Genomic DNA, 16913 nt, shown 5'->3' with positions numbered 1-16913 from the left:
GTGTGTGATGTTCCCCACTCTTTGTCCAAGAGTTCTCATTGTTCAGTTCCCACCTATGAGTGAGAACATGCGGTGTTTGGTTTCCTGTCCTTGTGATAGTTTGCTCAGAATGATGGTTTCCAGCTTCATCCTCTCCCTCGACACATTTAATTAATGAAGTGCTACAGCGAATTCTAAAAAGATCTAAGAGATTTGTTTTCACTTTAATCGCTGTGATCATGGGCCTAATTACAGTCACTGCACTGGCCACCACTGCTGGAATGGCGTTACATCAATCTATTCAAACAGCTCATTTTGTTAGTAATTGGCAAGCCAATCCCACCGAATGTGGCATTCTCAACAAGGCATTGATCAAAAATTGGCTAATCAAATTAATGATTTAAGACAGTCTGTTTTTTGGCTTTGAGATCGGGTAGTGAGTCTCGAACATTGCATGCAAATGCAGTGAGACTGGAATACCTCTGATTTCTGTATCACCCCGTATTCCTATAACAAGACTGACCATTCATGGGAAATGGTGAAAGGACACCTTCTGGATAGGGAAGATAATTTATCATTGGACATAATTAAAGAAACAAATTTTTGAAGCCTCTCAAGCTCACTTATCCATTGTGCCTGGAGCTGAGGCGTTAGATCAGGTGGCAGAAAATCTTTATGGATTGAACCCCACAACTTGGATCAAGTCTACTGGGGGCTCTACTAGTAAATTTTGGAATTATGTTTCTCTGTTTAATCGGCTTGTTTTCAGTGTGCCAGACCAAAGAATCCTGTGTCAAAATTGAGAGAACAAACAAGGCTTCATCGCCATGGCATGTTTATATAAAAAGAAAGGGAGAGATGTTGCGGGAAGTCAGGGACACTGAACGGAGGGACCAACTGAAGCCATGGCAGAAGAACATAAATTGTGAAGATTTTGTGGACATTTATTAGTTCCCCAAATTAATACTTTTATAATTTCTTATGCCTGTCTTTACTGTAATCTCTGAACATAAATTGTGAAGATTTCATGGACACTTATCACTTCCCCAGTGAATATCCTTGTGATTTCCTATGCCTGTCTTTATTTTAATCTCTTAATCCCATCATCTTCTTTGTAAGCTGAGGAGGATGAATGTCACCTCAGGACCCTGTGATTGTGTCAACTGCACAAATTGTTTGTAGAGCATGTGTGTTTGAATATGAAATCTGAGCATCTTAAAAAAGGAACAGGATAACAGCGATGTTAAGGGAACAAGAGAGGTAACTTTGAACTGGCCGCCAGTGAGCCGGACTGAACAGAGCTATATTTCTCCTCTTTCATAAGTAAATAGGAGAAATATCGCTGAATTCTTTTTCTCAGCAAGGAACATTCCTGAGAAAGAGAATGTGCCCTAAAGGTAGGCTTATAGACGGCCCCTTTTTAAGGCTTCCCATCTTTTATGGTGGAAGCTGAAGGGATGAAATAAGCCCTGGTCTCCTATAGCGCTCCCAGGCTTATTAGGATGAGGAAAATTCCCACCTAATAAATTGTGGTCAGACAGGTTATCTGCTCTCAAACCCTGTTTCCTGTTAAGATGTTATCAATAACAATGCATGCCGGAAACTTCATTAGCAATTTTAATTTCGCCTCATCTGGTGGTCCTGTAATCTTGCCTAGCCTCCATTTGCTTTGTGATATTTTATTACCTTGTGAAGTATGTGATCTCTGTGACCCACACCCTATTCCTGCACTCCCTCCCCTTTTGAAAATCGTTAATAAAAACTTGCTGGTTTTACGGCTTGGGGAACATCATGGATCCTGCCGACATGTGATGTCTCCCTTGGACACCCAGCTTTAAATTTCTCTCTCGTGCTCTTTCCTTTTATTTCTCAACCCAGCTGAGACACTTAGGAAATAGAACAGAACCCACGTTAAACATCGGGAGCAGGTTCTCCTGATACACAGTGACTCAATCCTGAATCCCAGCACTTTGGGAGGCCGAGGTGGGTGGATCACAAGGTCAGGAGATCAAGACCATCCTTGCTAACACAGTGAAATCCCCTCTCTAGTAAAAAAAAAAAAATACAAAAAAATTAGCCTGATGTGGTGGCAGCACCTGTAGTCCCAGCTACTTGGGAGGCTGATGCAGTAGAATGAGGTGAACCTGGGAGGCGGAGCTTGCCGTGAGTCGAGATTGCGCCACTGCACTCCAGCCTGGGCAACAGAACGAGACTCCCTCTCAAAAAACAAAACAAAACAAAACAAACGAAAAGATATGTGCAAGAAGTAACCCAGCTTACTTGATATGTTACTATTCATAAGTTATATAGCAAGGGTTGTCAAATAAAAAGAGATACTCAGCCTTCCCGTGGGCATATTAGTACAGGTAAAAACATATTTATATGAATGTTTTAGAAAATGTTATGGCACATGAAAATTCCTGAAAATTTATCAGTGCCCTTATTGTTCGTGATATGATTCTATCTGCTTAGACAACACAGATAGTGTATCAGTCATAATTGCAATTATTTTTAAAATGTTAACTTCGTTGCACCTTTACTTCTTTAATGTGAATCTAGCATCTTCTTGGCCAGTAGTTTTCAATGAAGGAGTCACACTCCTAACCTACGGAGTTTTATTATTATACAGATGTTTAGGCCTGTTCCAGACTTGCTGAATCTCTTTGCTATATAAAATTGATACTTTCTTTGTATATTCTAAAAATATGCCTAATATATTCATGAGATATTAGAGCAGGGTTATTATATGCAGTTTTGTTCTGTAAATTATGTTTATTTTATAAGCTGCTTATATCTACTCTTCTTTGAAAATGGAATACATTATTAATTATAGATATTGAATCTAAAACTTTGTTGTCAGTCATTTTATTCTTATAATAAACTCTCACCGCATCTTTTGCTGTTGAAAATTACCAATTTTGGGCTGGGCACAGTGGATCATGCCTATTATCTCAGCAGTTTGGGAGGCCGAGGCGGGCAGATCACTTGAGATAGGGAGTTTGACACCAGCCTGGCCAACATGGTGAAATCTTGTCTTTACTGAAAATACAAAAATTAGCTGGATGTGGTGGTGCCTGCCTCTAGCCCCAGCTACTCAGGGAGCTGACGAAGGAGAATTGCTTGAACCTTGGAGGCAGAGTGAGCCCAGATCAGGCCAGTGCACTCCAGCCAGGGTGACAGAGCGAGACTCCATATCAAAAAAAAAAAAAAAAATTATCAATTTAATTAACTACAGCCATTTCATGATTGTTGCAATCAAGTCTTTTATTTCATTATGATGCTTCCCTAAAAGCTCTTGCATCAGTTACATGTGAGAGTGCTTTATCTGCAACAGACAAGAACGTTCTCAGAGCCCTGTAGAAAAGCACTATAGCAAGTATTTTGGGGGGTACAGGCCTGTGATGGTATTATTTAAGCAATTTTGAGACTATACTAGTGAACTAAATCAAGATTTTTACGTTTCTAGTAGAGAAGAAAATTAATTCATCAGAATGTTAACTCAAGATCAGTTGGAACAAAAATTAATTATATAGGACTGAATTAACTGATAAAAGATGATCGTGGGAATTGTTTGTAATATTGCTGCTGTTTTAAGATACTGTTTTCTGAGTATGTTATCAAACATTTCATCTTTTTTATAAGTAAATATAACTTATAATAATTTAGTAGAGTATGCTATTGTAACCTGAAGACAAAATATTTAATAATGACAATCTTTTCTCCTACCTGAGCCCTCCAGAATTCAGAAGTTCTTATTGAATATTCTTGTTGTTGGGGAAATATAGTTATTTGCATAGGTTTAATTCGAATCTATCCACCTTAATGCAAAGACATACTTGATAACTTTGGTTTTACAGCCAAGGCCTTGCCTGAAATATCATATTTGAGAATGATGTTCATTTATTTTAATATTACAACACACTTCTAAGGAACTAAGGCCAATTTTGTGGAGGCAATGCTTACAAAACTCTCTTGGGATAAACTCCCTGGTACCTGGCTTATAGTCTATCAAGTCTCAGGGTTGCATTAGGAAAATAATTCCTGTAGGTCTAGTAACCTTGTAATATTTTGGGAACTTCAGAAAGAAAGGAATTTTCCCACATTTATAGCAACTACATGTATTATCTTGTGGTGAATTCTTGGCTTGTCTTTCTAGCTTCAGGAGGCTTTCCAAAGTCTAATCTGAGATTCCTTAGTACAACTTTCAAGAAACTAAATTTTAGAAAGTCTATAAGGCAAATATGACAGTTTTATGTATCAACTTGGCTAGTGTATACTACCCAGTAATTTGATCACACATGGATCCTGGTGTTGCTGTGAAGGTATTCCGGAGATGTGGTAAACATTTATAATCAGTTGACCTTAAAAGTAAAGGAGAGTACCTTCATAATGTTGGTAGGCGTTTTTTAATCACTTGAAAGGCCTTAGAGCAAAACTGAAGTTTATCACAGTTTTGAAAAGGAAATACTGCCTCAAGACTGCAACATTGCTAATAAGAATGGCTATTATTAAAAAGTAAAAAAATAAATGATGCTGGCAAATTTGTGAAGAAAAGGAAACACTTATACACTTCTGGTGAGAATGTAAATTAGTTCAGCCATTGTGGAAAGCAGTGTGGTGCTAAAGAGAACTACCATTTGACCAAACAATCCCATTATTGGGTATATACTGAAAGGAATATAAATCATTTTACCATAAAGATATATGCACATGTATGTTTACTGCAGAACTATTCACAACAGCAAAGACATGGAATCAACCTAGATACCGATTGATGGCAGATTGGATAAAGAAAATGTGTACATATACACCATGGAATACTACACAGACATGAAAATAATGAGACCATGTCATCTGCAACAACACTGATAGAGCGATAGAGCTGGAGGCCATTATCCTAAGGAAAACATATCAGGAACAGAATACCAAATATAGCATGTTCTCACTTATAAGTGGGAGCTAAAATATTGAGTATACATCAACACACACAAGGGAATAAAAGACAGGGGGACCTACTAGAGGATGGAGAGTGGAGGAAGGTGAGGATTGAAAAACTACCTTCTATATACTATGCTTATTACCTGGGTGACGAAATAACCTGTACACTAAACCACGGTGACTTGCAATTTACCTGTATAACAAAGCTGCACATATACCCCTGAAACTGAAAGTTTAAGGAAAAAAGACTACAATATTAGCTTTTGCCTGCAAATTACCAGTCTACCAGCATGCCTTTCAGATTTGAGACTTGCCAACTCCCAAAATTACATAGGTGAATTCTTTGAAATAAATTGTACATATTTATATATATTCTGTTTCCTTAGAAAACCCTGACTGATGCCAATTTTGGTACCAGGAAGTGGGGAGATGCTTTAACAAATAATAAAAATTTAGAAATGGCTTTGGAATTATGTAATGAACAGAAGCTAAGTATTTCTGAGACACAAAATAGAAAATAGCTAGATTTCTGAGATTATCGGTATAAATATAGATTGTTAAAGGCAATTGTGATGAGAGCTCAAATAATAAATGTACAGAATGCTTCCATTATTATAAAAATACATGTATTGTCACGAATAAGGAATTGCTAAGAAACATGAATGTTACATGTGCTTCTGGTGAAAGCTCACATGGAAATGAGGCACACAGAATTGGATGATGAAAGGAAGGAGATCCTTATCATGAAGTGGCAGGAAACTTGCCTTAACTGTGTTCTACCATTGGATGAAAAGTAGATCCTGTCAGTAATAAACAAGAGTATTGAGCTGGGGAGATTTTCCGCAAATTGTGGAAGGTATGACCTTATTTCCTCCTTATAGTAAAATGAAAAAAAAAAAAAAGAGAGAGAGAGAAAGAAAAAGAAAGAAAGAAGGACAGAAGAAAGAAGCAAGCAAGAAAGAGAAAGACAGAAAAGAAAGAGAGAAGAGAGAAAGAAAGAGAGAAAGAAAGAAAGAAAGAAAGAAAGAAAGAAAGAAAGAAAGAAAGAAAGAAAGAAAAAGAAAGAAAGAAAGAGAAAGAAAGAAAGAAAGAAAGAAAGAAAGAAAGAAAGAAAGAAAGAAAGAAAGAAAGAAAGAAAGAAAGAAAGAGAAAGAAAGAAAGAAAAAAGAAAAAAGAAGAAACAGATAAAGGTCATTTTAATAAAAAAAGAACTAAAACTTGATAATTTGGAAAATTCTCAACTTCTCTAGATAGCCAAGATGAGCAAGCATGTGGTTAAAAGAATGCCAGGGGTCTAGCTAGACAACTTTTGCTAAAAAGATTATGTGTGTGACTCATGGATTCAATCAACTATCTCAGCAGCAGCCAAGAATAAAGATGAATTATCCAAAAAAGATCTTTGGAGGAGCCTCTTGTCTGATGGTTTGGACCCCCATGAATTGCACAGGCTACCAATAAGGTTTTTGAAAATGTTGTGTTGGCAGAAACATTGCTAGCCTGGAATTAAAGAGATTATGATATTTTACATCTGAATTATAAACTTCATTCAGTGAAATTTGATCCTGTTTTACTTTATTTTTTTTCCAGTGTCTCTACTACTGCTTTTAGCTACTGTGAGGTTTCTTTCTGTTCTCTACTTAGGAATGCTTATTATCTATAGATAAATTTTTCTAGATGATTCTTTTATATTATTACAATTTGCCCCTTTCTGTCTTCTAACAATTTACTTTGGCAAAGCTGGAATTTATATATCACTAATATTCTCAATATTCTATGCATAATTATTTATTGTTATTTTTATGATTAACTGTATGATTCTTTTTAACCTGATACTAATCCCATTTCATTGAGTCTATGTTGTCAATAGCTTCAATTTGAGGTAGATTTCAAGTGTTCTGTTAAGTGTTTATAAAATCACCTGTCCCCTCATTTTACTCCCAGAGAGATGGGCTGGGGTATTTGTTCCTGACTTTGTTGGGGAGGATGTAGCTGAGAATGGATATTAGATAAGTGTGTTTTCTAGATTATTGAAATGCTTTATTGGTACTCAAAACCTGCATTTTAGTTCTAGTCACTCTTCTCTTAGCATTAGTTTATTTTAGAAACTATCTCATTATTTGATATTTTGCTGAATATTTTACTGGTTTTCAGTGTTTCTTCCTATAGTTTTTAAGGAACTTAGAGTGTGTTTTCAGTAACCTTCACAACTCTAATTCATCTAGAGTTCCCAGTAAAATTGTGACAGTGCCCATATTACTTTTTACAAAAGCAATGAAAAAGAGCTGAAATGCCTCCTGACCATTTTCCAAACTGATTTAATCTAAAAGCCACACAAATGAACACATTTCCCAGAGAAATCAAGTTTCTTATAAGAGATATCTGGCACTGAGATATTATTCAATAAAACTAAGTACTTCCTAAGGCAACCGATCTAGAGCATTTCTCAAGAGGAGTACATTACCAGCTGCTGAAAGAATCCTCCCCAAAGTAAACAAGTTCACAAAATCAAGAATAGCAATGAAAACATATCTGTTGGTGCTTTGTTTTAAAGTCAGGATTAAATACAAAAACTTACTGAAAGTATTGCAAGCATGTCTTTATGTTTTCAGGTGCATATTATATTGTGCCTTAGTTTCAATTTTCTGTTACCTATTTAGAAATATAAATATTATAGTTTTCATATTTATTTTTTAACTTTTTTCAATTGAAAATATATTTAACATGATTATATATTTTAGTGTCAAATATTAAGAATCTAATTTTAAATAGGTAAATATTCTTTTGAATATTTTAAAATATTATTTATTAGAACACAGAGCTGCTTTTTATTTATACCGTTAAAAATATGGAGTGTATTGCACTTTATTAATTGAGAAGAAACTGCAACAATAATTACAAAACAATGTATTAAATTTAATTGGGAACAAAAGTATGCACATGTGTAATATAAATAGAGAATGGAAGCAAATAGAAAGTACAAAAATTGCTTGCAAAGTGTCTTAGTTTGGGATGCTATAGCAAATTACTATAGAATGAGTAGCTTATAAACAATATTAATTGATTTCTCATAGTTCTGGAGGCTAGAAGCCAAAGATCATGGTGCTAGCAGAGTCAGGTTCTGTTGAGAACCCTCTTTCAGTTTACAGACTGCTGTCCTTTCATTGTGTTCTCACAGGGTGGAAAGAGAGTGAGAAAGCTTTCTGGGGTCTCTTTTATAAAGGCACTAATCCCATTCATGAAGACCCCACCCTCATGACCTAAATTTACCTATGTAAGTTTCTATCTTTCAACACCATAAAACTTGGGGTAACAATTCAACATATGAGTTTTGCAGGGAAACAAACATTCAATCGATAACGCAGAAGTTAACAAAAATCTGGTGAGTGTTATTTGACTGTTATTTTGGGGAACAGAATTTTAAGTAAACTAAAAAAAAAAATGCTTTCTACATCCTTTCATTGATAAATGAGATATTTGCTATATTTTCTAGAATATTCATGACACAGAGTATTCTACCAAGAATCTATAATTGCATACAATAAGAATTTGTGTATTTTTGTTTCTCATCTTTAGTATGAAATTAGTAACATTTGATTTTCGTGGATATGTGCTTTTTATATAAAACATAATATTGAGGACTCTTCCTATTATCAAGACATTTCTGTCTAGATTCTAGAACTAAAGAAAAAGAGAGATATCATAAATAATCAGTTTTCCTGGACACTGTTAAAGAAGCATTTGAAACAGTTGTACCACTTCAAAACCTTGTCCTAACAATTCCCTTCCCTCCCAGACAAACACAGACCCTTAGTCTACATAAGAAGAGTGAGAAAAAAATCCTCTGGGTCAAAAGTTATCAACATAACCTAAGTGAAATGGAGAAATTCCAAGAAAATTACTTAGGGCAGTTGAGGTTTAGGTTGCTTCATGTTGGGCGAGGCAAGCATGTGCCCAGACAATGGACCTGTGATAGTTGCCTATGCAGATATGAGAGGGCAGGAGTCAGGACAGACATGATTAGGTTCTTGGTATTTCTTTTCTGTCTTATTTAAAGTTAACCTGTTCTTTCTTTCCTCACTCCATTGAGATTTAAATTTACAATGTGATGGTCACTTCTAAATTAATGAAAAAGGTGTATAAATAACCATGATTAAAGGACTGGAGGAGGATCCTTTTGTAGTTCATAAGTGTGATGATTAGGTTTTCACATTTGTGTGTGAGATGTATCTCCCTCAAACATTTTATGACATCGGCATATTATCCTTCTGATGTAAAAAGGAAAAAAGTACTAGAGGAAATACACTTGTCTAGTAATATAGAAGTAGACCTGGTCATCTCAAATCATGTAAAAAATAGAAATTAATGAATCAACTAAAGTTAATATTGTTTTTTATTTTCTGCTCATATATTTGTCTCATACTTTTTGTCTTCAAAAACATTCTCAGAGACAAGGACATTTAGAGATGATCCCAGAATTGTTTGTATAGAAATAGAAAGTGAGAATCTCATTATCAAGAGGATTTGCCAACCGGTTGTTATGGAACTCTTACTAATATAAGACTTACACTTTATAGCAAGCTAAGATATTTCCTACTACAAAATATATTTTCAAACAATAACTTCCTAGCTTTCTGGCCCCTTTGACATGAAAGGAGTCAAAAGAAAAAAAGTTTCTTGTTACATCCTATTTTCTATTCTTTTATTTTGTTTCATTTTTTCCTGAGTGCACACTGGGCATGAGGCCTTTCTCACCTTTTAAGATTAAATAAATTGAAAAAATATCTTTTCTGAACAATGAGTTGAAATAAGAAACTAATTTTTCACTCTAACATGTAAATCTTCATCTTTTATGTTTAAAATTTATTCTCTCAATTATGGAAATGTGTATCATAATATCTGCATGCATTTAATGAGATGCAGAGAAAGAAATAATTTTCTTTGAATTGTGTCTCATATGCTTTGATGTCAGTGAGAAGTCTTGTGCTCTTTTCCACATTTTTACTTTGCCATTTATACAGCTCACAACTGTAGTTCACAATTACAATAACAGGATAAATAGCATGATTCTTGCTGTGGTCAATGTTATTGAAATGTTTTTCAATCACTTATTAAATATGAGGAAAAGCTTTGTCTTTTTCTACATTTATTTAACCTTCAATATGCTATAAAAACCCCAACAGATGATAGATATTAACTTCTATCAATAGGAATTCTTCACATGGAAATAAGTGGCTAATCAGAACAACAATCTGTATGTATTACTGCCATCACAAGTGAAATTGTATATATTTTAGTTGACAATTTTGACCTACTGGATTCTAAGATTAAAAGTGAAATGAGGTCAAAAATACACTGTGCTAAAGAGCACCATATATAGAACATTATCTCCAGTCCTTCATTTTACAAATAATAAAAAAGAGGCTCAGAAATTTTAAGGTTTTGTTTATAGTAAGAAAGTTAGTGCCTCACAGAGCTCTAGGCTAGACTTCATTCACCTGCATGTTTGCCTAGTGGTTTTTCATTTTCCATGCTCTCTCAAGTATACAGAGATCAAAGCTAAATAGAGAAGCCAAAAGGACTGTAAATGACAGTGTCTCATAAATTGTGTTTATATTTCAGAAAGAAGAGGTAAGTTAAAATGTAGATGCAAACATTATCACAAAGCTATATTTTCTCTAACTTTACAGAATAACAAAATCACTGAATGAGAACTTCCTCAACTTTATTTTCAATCTGCAAACACATCTACACTACCATCTTTTATTTTCTTGTTTCTTTTGGTTGCAACAGAATAGTTTCTTAGACCTGTTGAAAGCAATGGTCTCCACTTACGCTTCTGTGTCTCATCCACAAGACAAGAGTCTTCTCTGAACCCTCACTCTCTTTTCTGTACACTATTCATCTTTCCCTCTCTGGAAAATCACTCCTATGGTTCTTTAAATACATTTGAGCCTCTTCCACCATAAAGGAAGTCTTTGAACACCCTACTGTTCTCAACTACTCCATTAACTAGCTAGCTCTGCTTCTTCACAGTCATCATGAAAGAATAGCATGTATTTGCTCTCTGTATGTCTTCACCACTCATTAACACTTAAACTATTAGAATGTGATTTACAGCACTAAACTCAAATTGCTCAGAAAGCATCAGTGGCTTCTTCATTATTATAATCAATAAACTTTTCTCAGTGGTACCCTTCCTTGATTGTGCTAGCATCTAATAATTTTTATCATTTCTTCCTCAAACTTTCTTCTTCACTGGCATAACTCATTCTGTAATTCTGGTTGCCAAATTCACTTTTTTGGTTTCTTCTTTTTTAATGTCTTTTTTTTTTGGGGGGGAGCTCCACTTCTTGAACATGTGTGTTAAATATTGTTCACAGTTCTTTCCAAGGACTATTTTCATTTTACATTTCCTAGATGCAGTCATTCATTACCATAGTGACTTCAATAATCATTTGATGACTTCAAATCAAACAGCTATAACATTAGTGCTGATGTTCAGACCTATACATATAGGAATTGTTTCCCATGTCCAGCTGTTTGTTTTACAAACTACATGAACTATGATTCCAAAAATGAATGCAACTTCCCCTTTTACAAAAATGCTCCTATTATTGAATACCATCTTTCTATCCTCATCATTCACACCAGCTCTTTCCACCACAATTCATATCAATAAATTACAGAGCCTCATTTTTTCAATTCCCATATATATTTTCTAAAAACATAGGATACCCATTTAATTCCCTAGATTAACTCAACAACTTTCTAAATGATCCCACTCTCTCTAGTCTTACTTCCAACTAATCCACACTTCACAGGGAGATCAGGATGATCTTTTTAAATGCAAATGTAACCATGTAGTTCTGCTCCATAAAATCTTTCCATGACTCACTACTGTGTTTAAGGTAAAAGCCATAGATCATAGTGATAGTTTGTAAGGTTTTGTCTACACTTACGTTTCCAGTTTACCTCTAATCACTGTCTCCTACTACAAAATAGAATTATTTTATATTCTTCAGATCTCTAAATGCTTCACACTTGCTCTCAAGTCTTCTCATTCCTTATGAGTCTTGTTTGGAATACACTGTGACCCTATCTTTCATAGCCTATAGCTCCTATGTGTTACCCTAGCAAACTGTAGTCCCTCTCCTTTAACTAGTAGTGTAACAGAGTATAATTCATGACTTGTCTGTCAACTCTAAAACATACTATTAGCTTCATGATGTCAGGACCATGCTCTTCTCATTGTTCATTACTTAGCCCGATAGTAGCATAGTGCCTGGCAATCATAACAGCTAAGTAAACATTGATGGCATAAGAAAATATTTTATCTTTTCAGCAGCAGTCAGATAATTCAAATCTATATTTGTTTTTCTAATTTAGGTTGTCAAATGTGTTATGGAATATCCTTAGGAAATGAATCTGTATGGTATCTGATAGTCTTAATACTACCATGCATTATTATCCCTCTCATGGGAAGTAGATCTGATTGTTCCTGATATTTTTAATCCCATAGTATGCTGAAGTCTCTGTGTCCAAGCTAAAAAAAAAGATGTGCCTCTCTCATAAGTAGTAAGAATAGTCAGTATCTGAAGGTCATATGTTAACAGTTAATTTTCTTTTCTTTTTATTTCTTTCTTACTGTTTTTTTTTTGTTTTTTGTTTTTTTGGTTTTTTTTTTTTTTTGAGACAGGGCCTCACTCTGTCACCCAGTCTGAAATGCAGTGGCATGATCTCGGCTCCCTGCAACCTTTTCTCCCATGCTCAAGTGATCCTCCCACCTCAGTCTCCCATGTAGCTGGGATCCACAGGCACACATCACCATGTCCAGCTAATTTTTCTGTTTTTGGAGAGATGGGGTTTCACCATGTTACCTAGGCTGCTCTCAAACTCCTGCGCTCAGGTGTCCCACCCACCTTGGCCTCCCAAAATGCTGGGATTACAGGTGAGCCACTATGCCTGGCCTCAAGAGTTAATTTTTATATAACTATTATATCACAACAAAAAAGCTGTTTATTCCAAATTTATCTTTGAACATTTTACTTACTCTTTTCACACTAAGTTAAGAAAAAAATTATGTAGTTGGCCTCTGTAAATGTAAATAAGAACATGTGTGTTGATGGGGTAAGTGGAAGTCAACATGTGAGTTTAATTTCCACCCAAAATGAAAACATACAATATGTGACAAATCAACCTCTAAATTAGCTTCCAACTACCCATTCCTAACAGCATTGTCTAGGGTCATCTTATATCAAATAACAGACAAGATCTTCTCTTCTTCATCCCCATCACTGAGTAAATGATCAAATCTGTAGTCCTGACTTGGAAATCTAAAAGTTTCCCACCACAGGCAAAAGACGAAAGGTTAAATATAATAAATAGAATCTCATGCTCTTGCTGTCTCACTATATCACTGGGATTTTAAAGAATCAAAATTTATTCTAATTCAGAGAGAAGAGAGACGTCCCCTTCATCATACCCTAGATAACACTAACCTTTTCTTGGAAAGTCTTTTAGTTATGTCATTTTTATACTATGAAAGACTTTCACAGATTATTAATTCAAGAACAGACAGGGAATGTGAATTTGTGGGTTTTTTTTTCTTTCACACTAATTATAAAGGTCATTCTCCAAAACAATGTATCTTTTTTCTTTCAGTTTTAATGAAGGAAAGCCCAGAATATTACAAATGCAGTAGTTTAAAAATGTGCAAAGTTACCTCTTTGATATCAAATACCATTCAGCAAATATTTATACAATACTTACTAATTCAAGAAACTGTTTAGATTGTTATGTTGTCAATTTAAGGAAATATTTGTTTTCTACTGTGGGGTTTCTAGTCCAGAGGGAGGATGTGATGTGAAAATCAAATTACAGGATTGCAACTTGAAAAAATATCAAGAAATACAGTAATAATAATTGTTGCTGGCATTTGTTGAACTCTTACTAAACATTTTGCTGAACGTATATAAAGTTGTGCTGCCAGTTTTTAGTTTAAAATTGTGGCAAGAAATAATTGATATTTATAAAAATAGCAAGTATATTTTCCCACAATTGCTTTGAATTTATAGCCACAGAAATATGCCTAAAGAGGAGAAGTGATTTGCCCAATATTTTAGAGGTTGTGAGTTGGCAAGTCATTATTTTAGCCTTGGAAACTTTCTGTACAACCTCTATTAATCATTTAAATTACTTAACTACTTAATCATTTTAACTTAGTAAATAATTTTTCATCTGATCTTTTTGTTGTTAGTAATTTGGAAGTTTTATATCAATCTCGGAACTTTCTTTACTCTATTATCATTAAGTGTCTTTGACATAGCAATGATATTATTGTATTGCTTTTGTCAACCACCAGCTAACTTTCATCTACGTCTTGTCTTATGAGACAGTAGAAGTATGTCTAATTCATCTTTACATGGCAATCTTAATGTGGCAATGGAAATAAAGGGGCTGCTCAATAAATACCTGGTGGAAAATGAGTTTTATTAGAAATACCTGCTTTAACTTTGTTAAACCCATCCTTCCTTAACCTCTTCTTTCTTACCTAACAACAGATAAAATAAAAATAAGTATATAAATCTAAGTACGAGAATCATTTGATAATTTTTAAGTGAATCTGGGGCTTTGAGAAAAAAAAGAGCCAAGAAAAATATTAAAGAAAAAAAAATAGACACACTGAGACAAAGGGGTGATATATTTAACATTTTGACTTTTGGAAGGCTTGTTATATTATAGAAGCAAATGAATTGATAAACAGAAACAATATAGTCTAATCAAATTATTATAGAATATTTTCAGTAAACAAGGGGTAGTTTAAATGCTTCTAAAAAATTACATCAGCACTTTCTGTGTTTGTATGTGTGTTTAAATAATTTTTTTCATTTCATTAAAACAAAATCTAAGAAAAATAAATAACTTATTAGAAAATAAGATATCGTTACATCTGCATTTTCAGACTTGTGGTATATTCAGTTAATTTCTGACCTCTATTTGCCTCTCTACAATGAACATTGATAACAGAAACTACCCTCCTCTAAAGGTAATAAAAAAAACTGATTGCTCTCTCTTTTCTCTTTCTACACATTTATAAACTTTATCTCGTCCTACTACCTTACAGTTGATCGAAATACAAGCTCTGCTTTTTACTTGCCCCTAGACATGTGAGTCAAGTTTAGGAAGATGGGTTATGTCAAAAGGAAAGGGGAGGAGCAAGATGAAGGTAATCTAATAAAATAGTTTCATCCCCTTACCACCACTGAGTCCATTGTGTGTTTTAAAATAATTTCATACAGTTTATGTGTCATCTCTTTATTTTTATTCTCTCTCTTCCCAGACTAGTGTTTGTACAAAAAGGAGCCCTGACTCACCAATAGGCCAGGAGTAATCTGCTTGTTAGACCATGAAACATTCATTTTGCTTTAAAAAGTTTTTTATTATTACATGTACATAAGGGTATTGTCTAATAACTTACCTAACAGGATGTTACTTAATGAAGCAGAAATGTTTTCCTTAGTCCTAGCCACAAAAACTAAAGTGAAGTAGAGAAAGGTAGTTTGGAGCTACACGAACAACTCATCAACTGAATTATATGCAATATTTTAGGTATTTTTTTTTAACTTTTCTCGATGCTACACTAGCTATGCATCTCTAAAAAAGGAAAGAAAAAAGGTGGCTCCATTGAATATCTAAAGGTCTTGAGATGTTATCTTTTAGAAAATGTGAAGCTTTATTCATGTCACTCTTGAAACACTACAAAAATGTTCTTTTTTCCATATCTCCAGTCATATTTCACACATATTGATCAATTGGGGTATGACTTTAGGTTAATAATAAATAAAATTATAAAAACATAAAAAATAATTTTAAATACATATATTAAAAATGCATCACACTTTTTATTTGTCTCTTAATCTAAATTTAATTAGCTGCAGTGCAGGATATTGAGTCATCAGCATTAATTTTATTGCATCATTTACATGCATTTAGCATTGTTATCTGTATAAAATTATTCTGTATCTTGTTTTTGGAACGTGTATTTTTGGCACATAAATTTCACATCTGGTATAATATCAGCTGGAATAGTTTACTAGGTAAGAAAAGCCTAAGATTATAATAAAAGAATTATAATTTGGTGTGATCGTGGCTTTCAATATATCATTCATATTTATCCATTGTTTTGAAAAGGATAGTTTATGTTTATTAACAAATCAATTAATTTTAAAAGATTATTTTCAAATTTACTTTAGTTCTTGCTATAGAGAATCAAAGGGATATTAGGGACTTGAAATTCCTTTTAGATCTATGCACAGCCTGCACTTTCCATGCAATAAGCACTTGTGAGAATTTTCAACATATGCAAATACTGGGGTTCAGCAATTTGTAGAGTTGCTTCAATTATTCAATTAACCATGCTTCTGAAGCTTTCCAATATGCTCTTCTGGAGAGCTGAGACTTTCAGTCTGAAAAATTAACCACCTGTTTTAACTAAAGTTCAGCAGAGAATGCATACCATTATAATATTAAAGAAACAATAGTAAACGGGGAGGATAAAAGACAGGTTGAATTTTAAAGGACACGTAACTTAGTGTGACAGAAAATGAAATGCAAATTACCTGGTCCTATTCTGACTCACCACCATAAAAAAGAAATTGAAATGTATGTAGTAAAGTGCTTGTCATTTATTTAAAAGACACTTTAGCAAGGGTTCCTTATGAAAGCTGGAATACCCACTAACATAATCAGTAAAAATAACACAAGAAGAAACATCATGTGGAATAAAAGACTAATCAAAATTAAGATGTACACTAATGATTATATGAAATAACTCAGCAGTTGAAAGTTTCATGTTACAAATTTAATACTAGAGCCATAATTAGAAAAGTTGGTGATTGAACATATAAATCTTTTAAAAAAATAATTGGGGATTGAATATATGATGGAAATGCCAGTTTGATTGCAAAAATAATTGGAAGGCAAAAGATGATGTACAG

The 16913-nt window shown here is 33.9% G+C and overlaps 1 non-coding gene across 1 annotated transcript; it reads left to right on the top strand.

The window, feature by feature from the left end:
- The first annotated feature begins 9085 nt into the window (after nucleotides 1-9085).
- Nucleotides 9086-9188, top strand: LOC112427412 (small nucleolar RNA U13). The gene has a single exon (XR_003018952.1). It is a non-coding gene; the product is annotated as a small nucleolar RNA U13 (small nucleolar RNA).
- Nucleotides 9189-16913: the final 7725 nt, after the last annotated feature.

Source organism: Macaca nemestrina, chromosome 14 (assembly GCF_043159975.1).
Source record: "Macaca nemestrina isolate mMacNem1 chromosome 14, mMacNem.hap1, whole genome shotgun sequence".
Taxonomy (NCBI): Eukaryota; Metazoa; Chordata; class Mammalia; order Primates; family Cercopithecidae; genus Macaca; species Macaca nemestrina.
This window is presented reverse-complemented; position numbering and strand designations above follow the sequence as displayed.